Source organism: Penaeus monodon, chromosome 4, assembly GCF_015228065.2.
Source record: "Penaeus monodon isolate SGIC_2016 chromosome 4, NSTDA_Pmon_1, whole genome shotgun sequence".
NCBI classification, from domain to species: domain Eukaryota; kingdom Metazoa; phylum Arthropoda; class Malacostraca; order Decapoda; family Penaeidae; genus Penaeus; species Penaeus monodon.
Window position 1 is genome coordinate 35,406,540 of NC_051389.1, and position 9,607 is coordinate 35,416,146.

At 34.7% G+C, this 9,607-nt stretch overlaps 2 pseudogenes; one reads left to right on the plus strand and one right to left on the minus strand.

Moving 5' to 3' along the window:
* Window positions 1-3,613, plus strand: part of LOC119572538 — a 15,070-nt pseudogene extending 11,457 nt beyond the window's left edge.
* Window positions 3,614-3,741: 128 nt separating this feature from the next.
* On the minus strand, window positions 3,742-9,278 carry LOC119572539 (annotated as a pseudogene).
* Between the last annotated feature and the right edge of the window lie 329 nt (window positions 9,279-9,607).

The following is a 9,607-nucleotide window of genomic DNA, read 5'->3' on the forward strand; positions in this document are numbered from 1 at the left end:
CTTAATCCTCCCGTTCAAGATGTTCAACAGCGGTCCTTACAATTTATTTTTCTCAGAAAATTATCATTACTTTTTCTCTGTCCAGCTAATACCGAGTACTCGGTCTGTAACACCAACATTTTCTTGTTATATAATCAGCACCCCAACATCAGAACCATATGATGCAATTGGGAAAACTAATGAGGTCAAAACCTCAGCTTGGGCGTAAGGTAATGCTTTGGTCTTTCCAGATGTATTTAGAGGAATTGTGGCATTTTGGCAATGCAAAATTCTTCTTTTTATCTCCGGTGAATCATCAAAATGTATAGTTAAACAGCTCCAAGAAAAAATGAACTCTCACTTTTCCACAATCTTCCATTGATTGAACATGTTCATCATTGTTTATTGCCAGTTATCTTTGAATCTCATGATCTTAGGGTTTTCTGTGGCATTAGAAACAAGCCAGCCTTTTTGCTTGTTCTCTAACCTTTATCTAGTTTGTTGTTTGTAGTTTAGTGATACTGCTGGCAATCAAAAATATATCATCGGGTACTTAGATTTGATATTTGTATCCTCAACATTCTACAGTTTTTTCAAAAATTCTTAGAGCACTTCATAATTGTTTAGGGAAAATATGTTTAAAGAGGTGCGGAGAACAGAATGCAACCCTGTCGATCCTTGTTTGACTTCGAACCAAATTTTGTTAAAAAAAAAAATGGTTCTTACAGTTTCTTGTTTTGGTCATACATGGTTTTTTTTAGTTGGATGATTGTGTTTGGAAACTTATATCGTTCATGTTATTAAAAAGATATCGTGATCAACAGTATCAATAGCCTAAGTAATTGATGAACACAGGTATAGGTCTTTTTGATTTCTCTGTTTTCTTATGATTTAAATTTAGATTTAGAATTGGTTTGCGGTACCTTTCCAGGGCGGAAAACCTGCTTGTTCATCTGCAATTCTTCTTTAAACTTCAACTTCATTCTTTCAAAAATAATTTCAAACAAAATTTTTCTGCTGTGACTATTAAAGCAATTTCCCTTTATTGTTGCATTGGAGTGCATCACCTTTTTTAGGTATGAGAAATTAAAGACTGATTTTTCCCAGTCTTCTGGGCCCTCTTCTTTGGTTCATATTTTTACAAGGTGTTGTAGAAGAAATATTCAACACTTTCGCCCGCATTTCTTGATTAGTTTGCTGTTATTTATCTATTCCGGCTCTTTTTATCTTTAATTCTTTTATGGCTTTTATAATTCATCTAGCAGTGGGGTGGTTCAAACTTCGCGTCATTGAAATTAATTAAAAGTTGTGTTAGATTTTTTATTCTTTTTGTATAGGTTGAAACAATATTGATTTCCCTCTATCTTTGACTTCTTTTTACACAATAAAACAAGGCCATCTTTAGTTTTGATAGTGTAAATTTTAGGTTTAAATTTAAGTGATGTTTTCGTACTTCCTTGGTAGAGTTCTTTAGTTGTCTATTATAGGGCCAGTTTCAATTTTCTGCAATGTTCATTAAATATTTTCCTTATCTTGTTTCAATAATCTTGGGAAATTTTTGTATTTTGCTTTTTGTAAATTACCTTTTTCAACTGGGTTATTGATACCTTTGACTATACATATATAAATATACATATATATATTTTACATATATAAATATATACATATATATGCATATATTTCATATATATGCATATATACGTATACATACATATACACATATACATATATATATATAAAAATATACATATAATATAACATATACATATATACAATATATACATATAAATATATACATATACATATATATAATATACATACATATACTTATATATACATATAAAATTTAAAATATATAATTATAATAAATATACATATATATACATAAAAATATATATACGCATATTTTACATATGCATATATATACATATGCCTATACATATACATATACATATACATATATATACATATATATACATATACATATATATACATATACTTTTTTTTTCATATATATATACATATACATATATATATACATATACATATATATATATATATACATATATACATATACATATATATATATATATATATATATAATATATATATATATATATTATATATAATATAATATATATATATATAAAATATATATAAATATATAATATAATATATGTATATGATGGCGAATGATGTTCAAGTATATAGGAGTGAAATGAAATGGGAATAACTCCACAGAGCAAGATATATAAATTAACATTTAGATATAAAAATCTTAATCAGAATCAAGGTTTGATATCTGAAGTTTATGTGAAAATTGTGATAAAGATGTAAAATGAAATGTAAATACAGATTTTGCATTGCAATATCAATGGTAGTAAATAGGTGTACAGAAACTACATTATCTTTTATTTGTCTGTGGACGGATATAATTCTCTGATGAAAAAAAAAAAAAAAAGAATTACATAATATAATATAAATCCATCACTAATGACTAGGTAAAGAGGTTATCACTGAAAAATAGTAGTGAAATGGTCACTTACAGCATTTCAGAAGCTTTCGTTTCAAATATTCCTATACTCTGAAGAAAAAACATCTAATACTATGCATAGAAGATGCTTTGTTCCATCTACTCCTAAAGGTGTATATATTCAAAGTGTCTCTAATAAAATCTGATAGAAAAAACCTTTGTGAAGAGCACATTATTTTGTACATTTAACCAATTGGCACGGATGGCAAGAATATATGCCTCCCACGTAAAATGAGATTATTTATTGTATTTACACATAGATGACTCTACAAGTGCTTAATCACCAAGTAAAGTTATTAGTCCTATCTCATCTGTTTCCCCTTTTTCCCTTTGACTTTTAAAAGGGGGTCTTTTGTATTTTTTATTGTCCTAAATGTACCAAGATTTTAATAACAATTAATAATCATAACACCAATAACAATAAAAACATTTATCAAATCAATTGTATTAAAAAGAAAAACACATTTCCTGCCAATTCAGGAATGGGAAAATCAGGATTGGTCACTAGGGCTACTGGCTAAAGTAATGTGGAGCCATCTGTAAGAAAACAAAATTCACAAAAAAACTACAGAGGACAGAACATAAATCCATGGTGGTTGGGTTAAATGTATGTGTGTGTGTGTGTGTGTGTGTGTGTGTGTGTGGTGTGTGGGTTGTGTTGTGTGTGTGTGTGTGTGTGTTGTGTGGTGTGTGGTGTGTGTGTGTGTGTGTGTGTTTTGTATAGGAATCAATTCCCATCTGCATGTGTGTTGTGTTGTGCTGTGCTGTGTAGGAATCAATATCCATCTGCATGTGTCTGTGTCATGGGTATGAATACAAATACAAATAGTGAATGACTAGAACCAATAATTGCTGACAGATAGTTTGTCTGTTTAAATTTATGTAAGTGTGTCATTATTCATACATGCTATAAATAAATACTTTACAAACATACATACACCCATATATAGTGTGTCTATCTATATTAAAATTTGCCTTTAGCTATTCCTGGTACTATCATGCTGAAACATTGTTAAACTATCAGGGACACATCCAGTTGATTACTGGATGTGTCCAGTATTCAATGTAATTACTGATTACATCTCTAAGAATATACTTTGAACTGCCCATTGCATACCAATAAATTTATTTTATTTCATTTCAAATTTCTGAAAATTAAAATAATGTACCTTGCCGTTTTCAATAAAAAGAAATATCAGAAATAATCTTTTTTAACAGGAAAAACAAACCTATTTTGATGATGTTAGTTTTTCTCTTTCAGTCTGGAATTCCAGCTCAATCTTTTCTTGTATCTTTTTCCAGTCAACATCAACCTGTAAATAAAAAGTGAATAATATCATTTGGGAAATACAGAATAATAAGAGTGTCTTTAGTAAAAGAATAATTTATGAAAAAAGAGGTCAACAATTTAAAAGAATATCTTATGAGAAAAGGGTAAATTATTTTAAATGTAGAGTAATAAAAGTCTTTGGGTTTGGAAGAATAATTTATGAATCATACAAGTAAATAATTTCAGCTGTTAATCCAATACAAAATAGATATTTACATGAATATAATGCTTTTGTGGATTGAAGCTTACCGTTTTCATATTGCTGAAATACTTTACTTGTTTCATTTTATTAAAACGTGCAAGATAGCGTTGTGGGAAAATGCAATTACAGTATCCACATGAGTACGATTGTTTTATGGCAAGCTGTAAAGCACGCTCAAAGTTTGTAGTCAAGTTCAGCATTATGGCTCTGAAATGTAGTCCTGACTGCAGTAAGATAGATTCGCATCACTTATATGGCCACCCCCTTAATGCCATTTTTGCCATTCGGGCTTCCTTTATAGGAATCTCTTTTAATAATGTATGGTACTGCACCTTGTCAACTTCATTTTTAGCTGCATATGCTACTTCGCTGTATTCAGTTCTTTATATGCTGTAGCCATTGCAGCCAAGCAAGCCCATACTGTGTCATCTTTCACAAATCGAGCCAGTCTGACAGCATCATCCCCAAAGTTTAGTGTTACATAGTTGTGAAGAAGGGCTGGGTATGGTGAAACATTTGCAGTAAAATAAGCTTCCATCTGCCCGCCTCACTGTCACTACCCGTATCTAAAAAACTGTCTACTACGCATTTTTTCCATATCAGTTGATCTTTTTCAGAAATGGTTTAAGACTGTAAGTCACGATCAAAAAAGACCACAGCTGGATAAAACCAGACAGTGAACTTTGCATTTGAGAGCTGCAAGCATGTTTGCTCCATCATTCCAGCGAGAGACTGTCCTTCACCAAGTTTAACTGCCCTACCATTCCTCTACCGGTATGTTTACAAGAAACAGACTCGGTTCCCGGCAACAACTGCCATAGTTTCATGAGCTGTCCCAACTTATCTAGAGTACTCATTATTTCAGTTTTATTGCCATGGCTTTCCATCATCATGCTTTGCCTGTGTGAACAAAGAGAGGACAAGCTTTTCATCAGCTTATCTCTGAGCAAGTGTAATCTGATAATGAGACAGTGCGTTGTTTAAAACATCAGTCCCATTCCAGGCCAACGAGGTTTAGAAGCAAACGTCATCATTGAGTATATATAAAACTAGTCCATCTACAAAAAAGAAATGTCTCTCTGACTGAACAATCAAATGGCATTGATTCTTTGAGCTTAATTAATAGGAGTTTTAAATTTACGTGTTAAATATATTTTTGCTTGTTGAGGTTCCCACTCAAGGTGGCCATGAGATAGCGTACTTTGTTTATTCGACCAAAAGTTTAGCTTCCCAAGTTTCATTTGACATTTCGTAATGCTTTTGTCTTACGATCTAACGGTGCCTCATAATTTTTCCATTCAAGGACTTTCAATAACTGGCAAAGATCACAGGCCATTTCCACGGGCTCCAGAAACCCTGGTGCCATCATTGACCATGCCAATTTAAAAATACTCCCGTTTTTGGTTTTTTTTCAGAGAGTGGCACCACCAGCTTTATCACAAGACGGAGAGTTTTGAATGATCCAGACAAAAAGTTGTCCATCAGGGGACCAGGATAAAGGTAATTGGTGATGAGCTGAGAGAGAATATAATGGCGGCCAAAGTTTTCCAAACGCGATACCCTTTTGTTTCCCCCCCTGACAAAATCAGTCCCCTATTGGGGTTCCAGCAACCTTAGAATTTTCCATCATGGGCCTTCCCCTGTAAAAAAAAAAGAAAAAAAAAGTGTGAAAAAAAGACACTTTTCCCCAATGATGCAAAAAGCATTTAAAATTTTAAAATTTACCTAATTATAACCCATTTCTTTGATGTTTCCTGAATAGGTTTTGAATTTGGTTTCTAGAGGTTTTTTGATGAGATTATAAAAAAACTAGGTAGATTACGGCATCGAGTCTGGGGCCAAGCTGCACCATACACAGGAACGGTATTGGCCCAAAATTTACGTAGCATTCCCCGCGAGACCAATTTCCCAAGGGGTCTTCCCCAGCTGATTCAAAAAAAAAAAAGAAGAAAAAAAAAAAAAAAAAAAAGAAAAAAAAAAAAGAAAGAAGAAGAAGAAGAAGAAGAAGAAGAAGAAGAAGAAGAAGAAGAAGAAGAAGAAGAAGAAGAAAACAAGTTACTGGGGTATGAACTCGTGAAGGATGTTTTCAAACCTTTCCCCCAAAATGACTTTAAACATTTTAAAAGATCTTCAACAAATTTTGTATATGATTTTAAAAAACTTTTTGTTATGAAATTTAATAGATGTTTAAAGTCATGAACAAGATATTATTCTGATGCCCACCTGTAACAAAACCAGTCCATGGGCTCCAACGGCTGCTAGTACAGTCCCCGATGAGCTTTACAACTTTATTGTCCGACCGCTGCGACCAATAGTAAAAATTGCCGTTTCACAATAAAAGTTATATTAGTTTTTATAATTTGACCTGCCCCTGATGTTTTGCTCTCAATTTATTTTTATATCAAAACAGTATACAATTGAACCCAAAACTTTTAGGGGGGGAAAAAAAAAAAAATTAATTTATAATACACGGGAATTTATGTGTTCCAAAGGTGTTGTGCTTTGTGTGTGAATGTGTGTTTTTGTGTGTGTTGTTTTTTTGTGTGTGTGGTTTATTTTGGTGGGGTGTTTTTTGGGGTGTGTGGGTGTGTGTGTGTGTTTTTTGTGTGTGTGTTTTGGGTGTGTTGTGTGGTTTTTGTGTGTGTGGTGTGTGTGTGTTTTTTGGTGTGTTTTCTGTGGTGTTTTTTTTGGGGGGTTTTTTTTGGTGTTTGTGTTTTCTGTGTGTGTTTTTTTCTGTGTTTTGTTTTTTTGGGGGGGGGTTTTTGTGTGTTTGTGTGTGTGGGTTTTTGGGTTTTGTTTTGTTGGGGTTTTTGGGTTTTTGTGTGTGTGTGTGTTTTTGTGTGTTTGTTGGTGTGTGGGTTTTTGTGTGTGTGTGTGTGGTGTTTTTTCTGTGTGTGTGTGTGTTTTGGGGTTGTGTGGTTTGTGTGGTGTGTTTTTTTTTTTGTTTTTTTTGGGTGTGGTGTGTGTGTGTTTTTTTGTTTTTTGTGTGTGGTTTATGTGTGTGTGTTTGTGTGTGGTTTTGTGTGTGTTGGTGTGGTTGTGGGGTTTTTTTTGGTGTGTTGTTTTGTGGTGTGTTTTCTGTGTGTGTGGTTTCTGGTGTGTGTGTGTGTGTGTGGGTTTCTTGTGTGTGTGTGTTTCTCTTTTTGGTGTGTGTTTTGTGGGGGGTGGGGGCCTTGGGTGGGTATTTTTTTGTGTGTGTGTGTGTGTTTCTTGATGGTCTGTGTTTTTGTGTGTGGTGTGTGTTTTCTGTGTGTGTGTGGTGTTTCTGTGTTGTGTGTGTGTGTTTCTGTGTGTTTTTTCTGTGTTTTGTTTTTGTGTGGTGTGTTGTGTGTGTGGGTTTTTCTGTGTGTGTGTGGTTTTGTGTGTGTGTTTCGTGTATGTGTTGTGTTTTGTGTATGTATGGTGTTTTGTGTATGTGTGTGTGTTTCTGGTATGTGATGTTTTTCGTGATGTGTTGTGGGGTGTGTGTGTGTGTGTGTGGTGTGTTGTGTGTGTGTGTGTTTCTTGTGGGGGGGGGGCGTGTGTGGTGTGTGTGTGTGTGTGTGTGGTTTCTGTGTGTGGGGGGTTTCTGTGGTTTTTGTGATTTTGTTGTGGGGTTGTTTTCTGGGGTTTTCTGTTGTGTGTTTTTGTGGTTTGGTGCGGTGTTTTTGTTTTTGTGTGTGTGTGTTTCTGTGTGTGTGTGTGTGTGTTTTGTGGTGTGTTTTTTGGTGTGTGTGTGTGTTTGTGTGAGTGTTGTTTCTGTTGGTGGGTTTCGTGGTGTGTGGTTTCTGGGGTTTTGTAAGGATAAGTCCGATATGCGAAGCTTACCCTGCCCGGGCTATGCGGGGAGCTCGGCCTGTGTCGAAATGCCGACTGCTAAGTGTGTCAGTGGTGCGACCGGGGAACTAGTCCACCCCCCGTTTTCCCCACCCACAGCATAACCCCCGGGCGACATTGCAATTTCGCCCTAGGGGGCGCGAACCCCCCGCCCCTTCGAAGGGGCCCAAAAACCGTTACCAGGTATAGCCCGGAGGTCTGTGTGTGTTTTGTGTGGTTTCTGTGTGTGGTGTGGGGTTGGGGGTTGTGTTGTGTGTTTTGTTGTGGTGTGTTTTGGGGTGTGTGGTGTTTTGCGTGTGGTGTTGTTTCTGTTGGTGTTTTGTGGTTATGTTTTTCTGTGTATGGGTTTCTTGGTGGTGTGTGTTTCTGTTGGTGGTGTTTCTGTGTTTCTTGTGTGTGTGTGTTTCGTTTTTCTGGTTTTTCGGTTTTGTGTGTGTTTTGTTGTTGTTTCTGTGTGTTGGTGTGGGGGTGTGTGGTGTTGTGTGTTGGTTTGTGTTTGTGTGTGTGTGTGTGTGTGTGTGTTTTTTGTGTGTGTGTGTGGGGGTGGTATTTTTGGGATTTGATGTGTGTGATTTGTGTGTGTGTATTTATGGTGTTGTATTTATGTTGTGGGGTGTTTATGGTGTGTGGATTTATGTGTGGTGTGTTTGTGGGGGGTTTTTTTTTTATGTGTTGTGTTATGTTGTTTTTAGTGTGTGTATTTATGTGTGTGTGTATTTATGGTGGTGTTTTTATGTGGTGTGTGTTTTTATGGGGTTGTGTTTTTTGGGTTTTGTGTGTATTTTTTATGTGTATTTGGGGGGGGAGGGGGCGTGTGGGGGAGGGGGCGTGTGGGGGAGGGGGGCGAGTTAAAATGTGGTGTATATGCCATGTGGGGTGTGGCCCTTGTGGGTGTGTCTGTGTGGAATTAAACTCATCAATTGAAGTTTTTTTTTTGTTTACCATCAGCACAGTAAGAAGAAAAACTTCTGATCCACTTTTGATTCTGCTGCTGTCTTGGGTAGCCAGTGGAGGCCAATGGATACACATTTTTGGCAAATCACAACCCTTTTGTCTCACTGACAAAAATTCCTTGAAGTAAAACTTTTGACATCCCTGGAAAAAAAATTTTCAAAATTTTCCCAAATTTACATAATTATGCAGAAATATTGTAAGGCCGTGGACTTTACTGTCTACAACATCAAAAAGCAGTTTTTTTGACTTGTTTCATTTTTTTAAATTTAGTTTACTTTTCACACAATACTTTTTTGCTTGTTAATTTCAATTCATTTTTTTTTAAGTTTTTTGCCTTTTCATTCCCTTTCCCATTCAATTTAAAATTTACTTACCCACAAGAAAAATTCATCAGGGACATCCACCCACACAAGACACAAGATTGTGTGTTTTGGCTTTTCAGAAAAGGGGGTTTTTGAACCCATGATTGGACCCCTTTGGGAACGAGAAAGAACTAATGAAAACATTTGCTCTTCAACTTTTTTTAAATTTTTCTCTTGGACTTTGACAGAAAAAGTTGGTAAAATATATGTAAAATAAAATTAAATTTGAAAAAAGTAAAAGGAATTTACACCAAAAATTTATTTAGTATAATTAAAAAATATGCATTATGTGACTGCGCAGAATGCTAATCCATTAATAGAGGGAATCAAAATGCAGTAAAAAAAAATATATAAAATGGTCAAAAAAATTAAAATTTTCCCTGCAAATATTTTGAACAAGAACACCTCTTTTTTACATTTTTTTAAAGAAA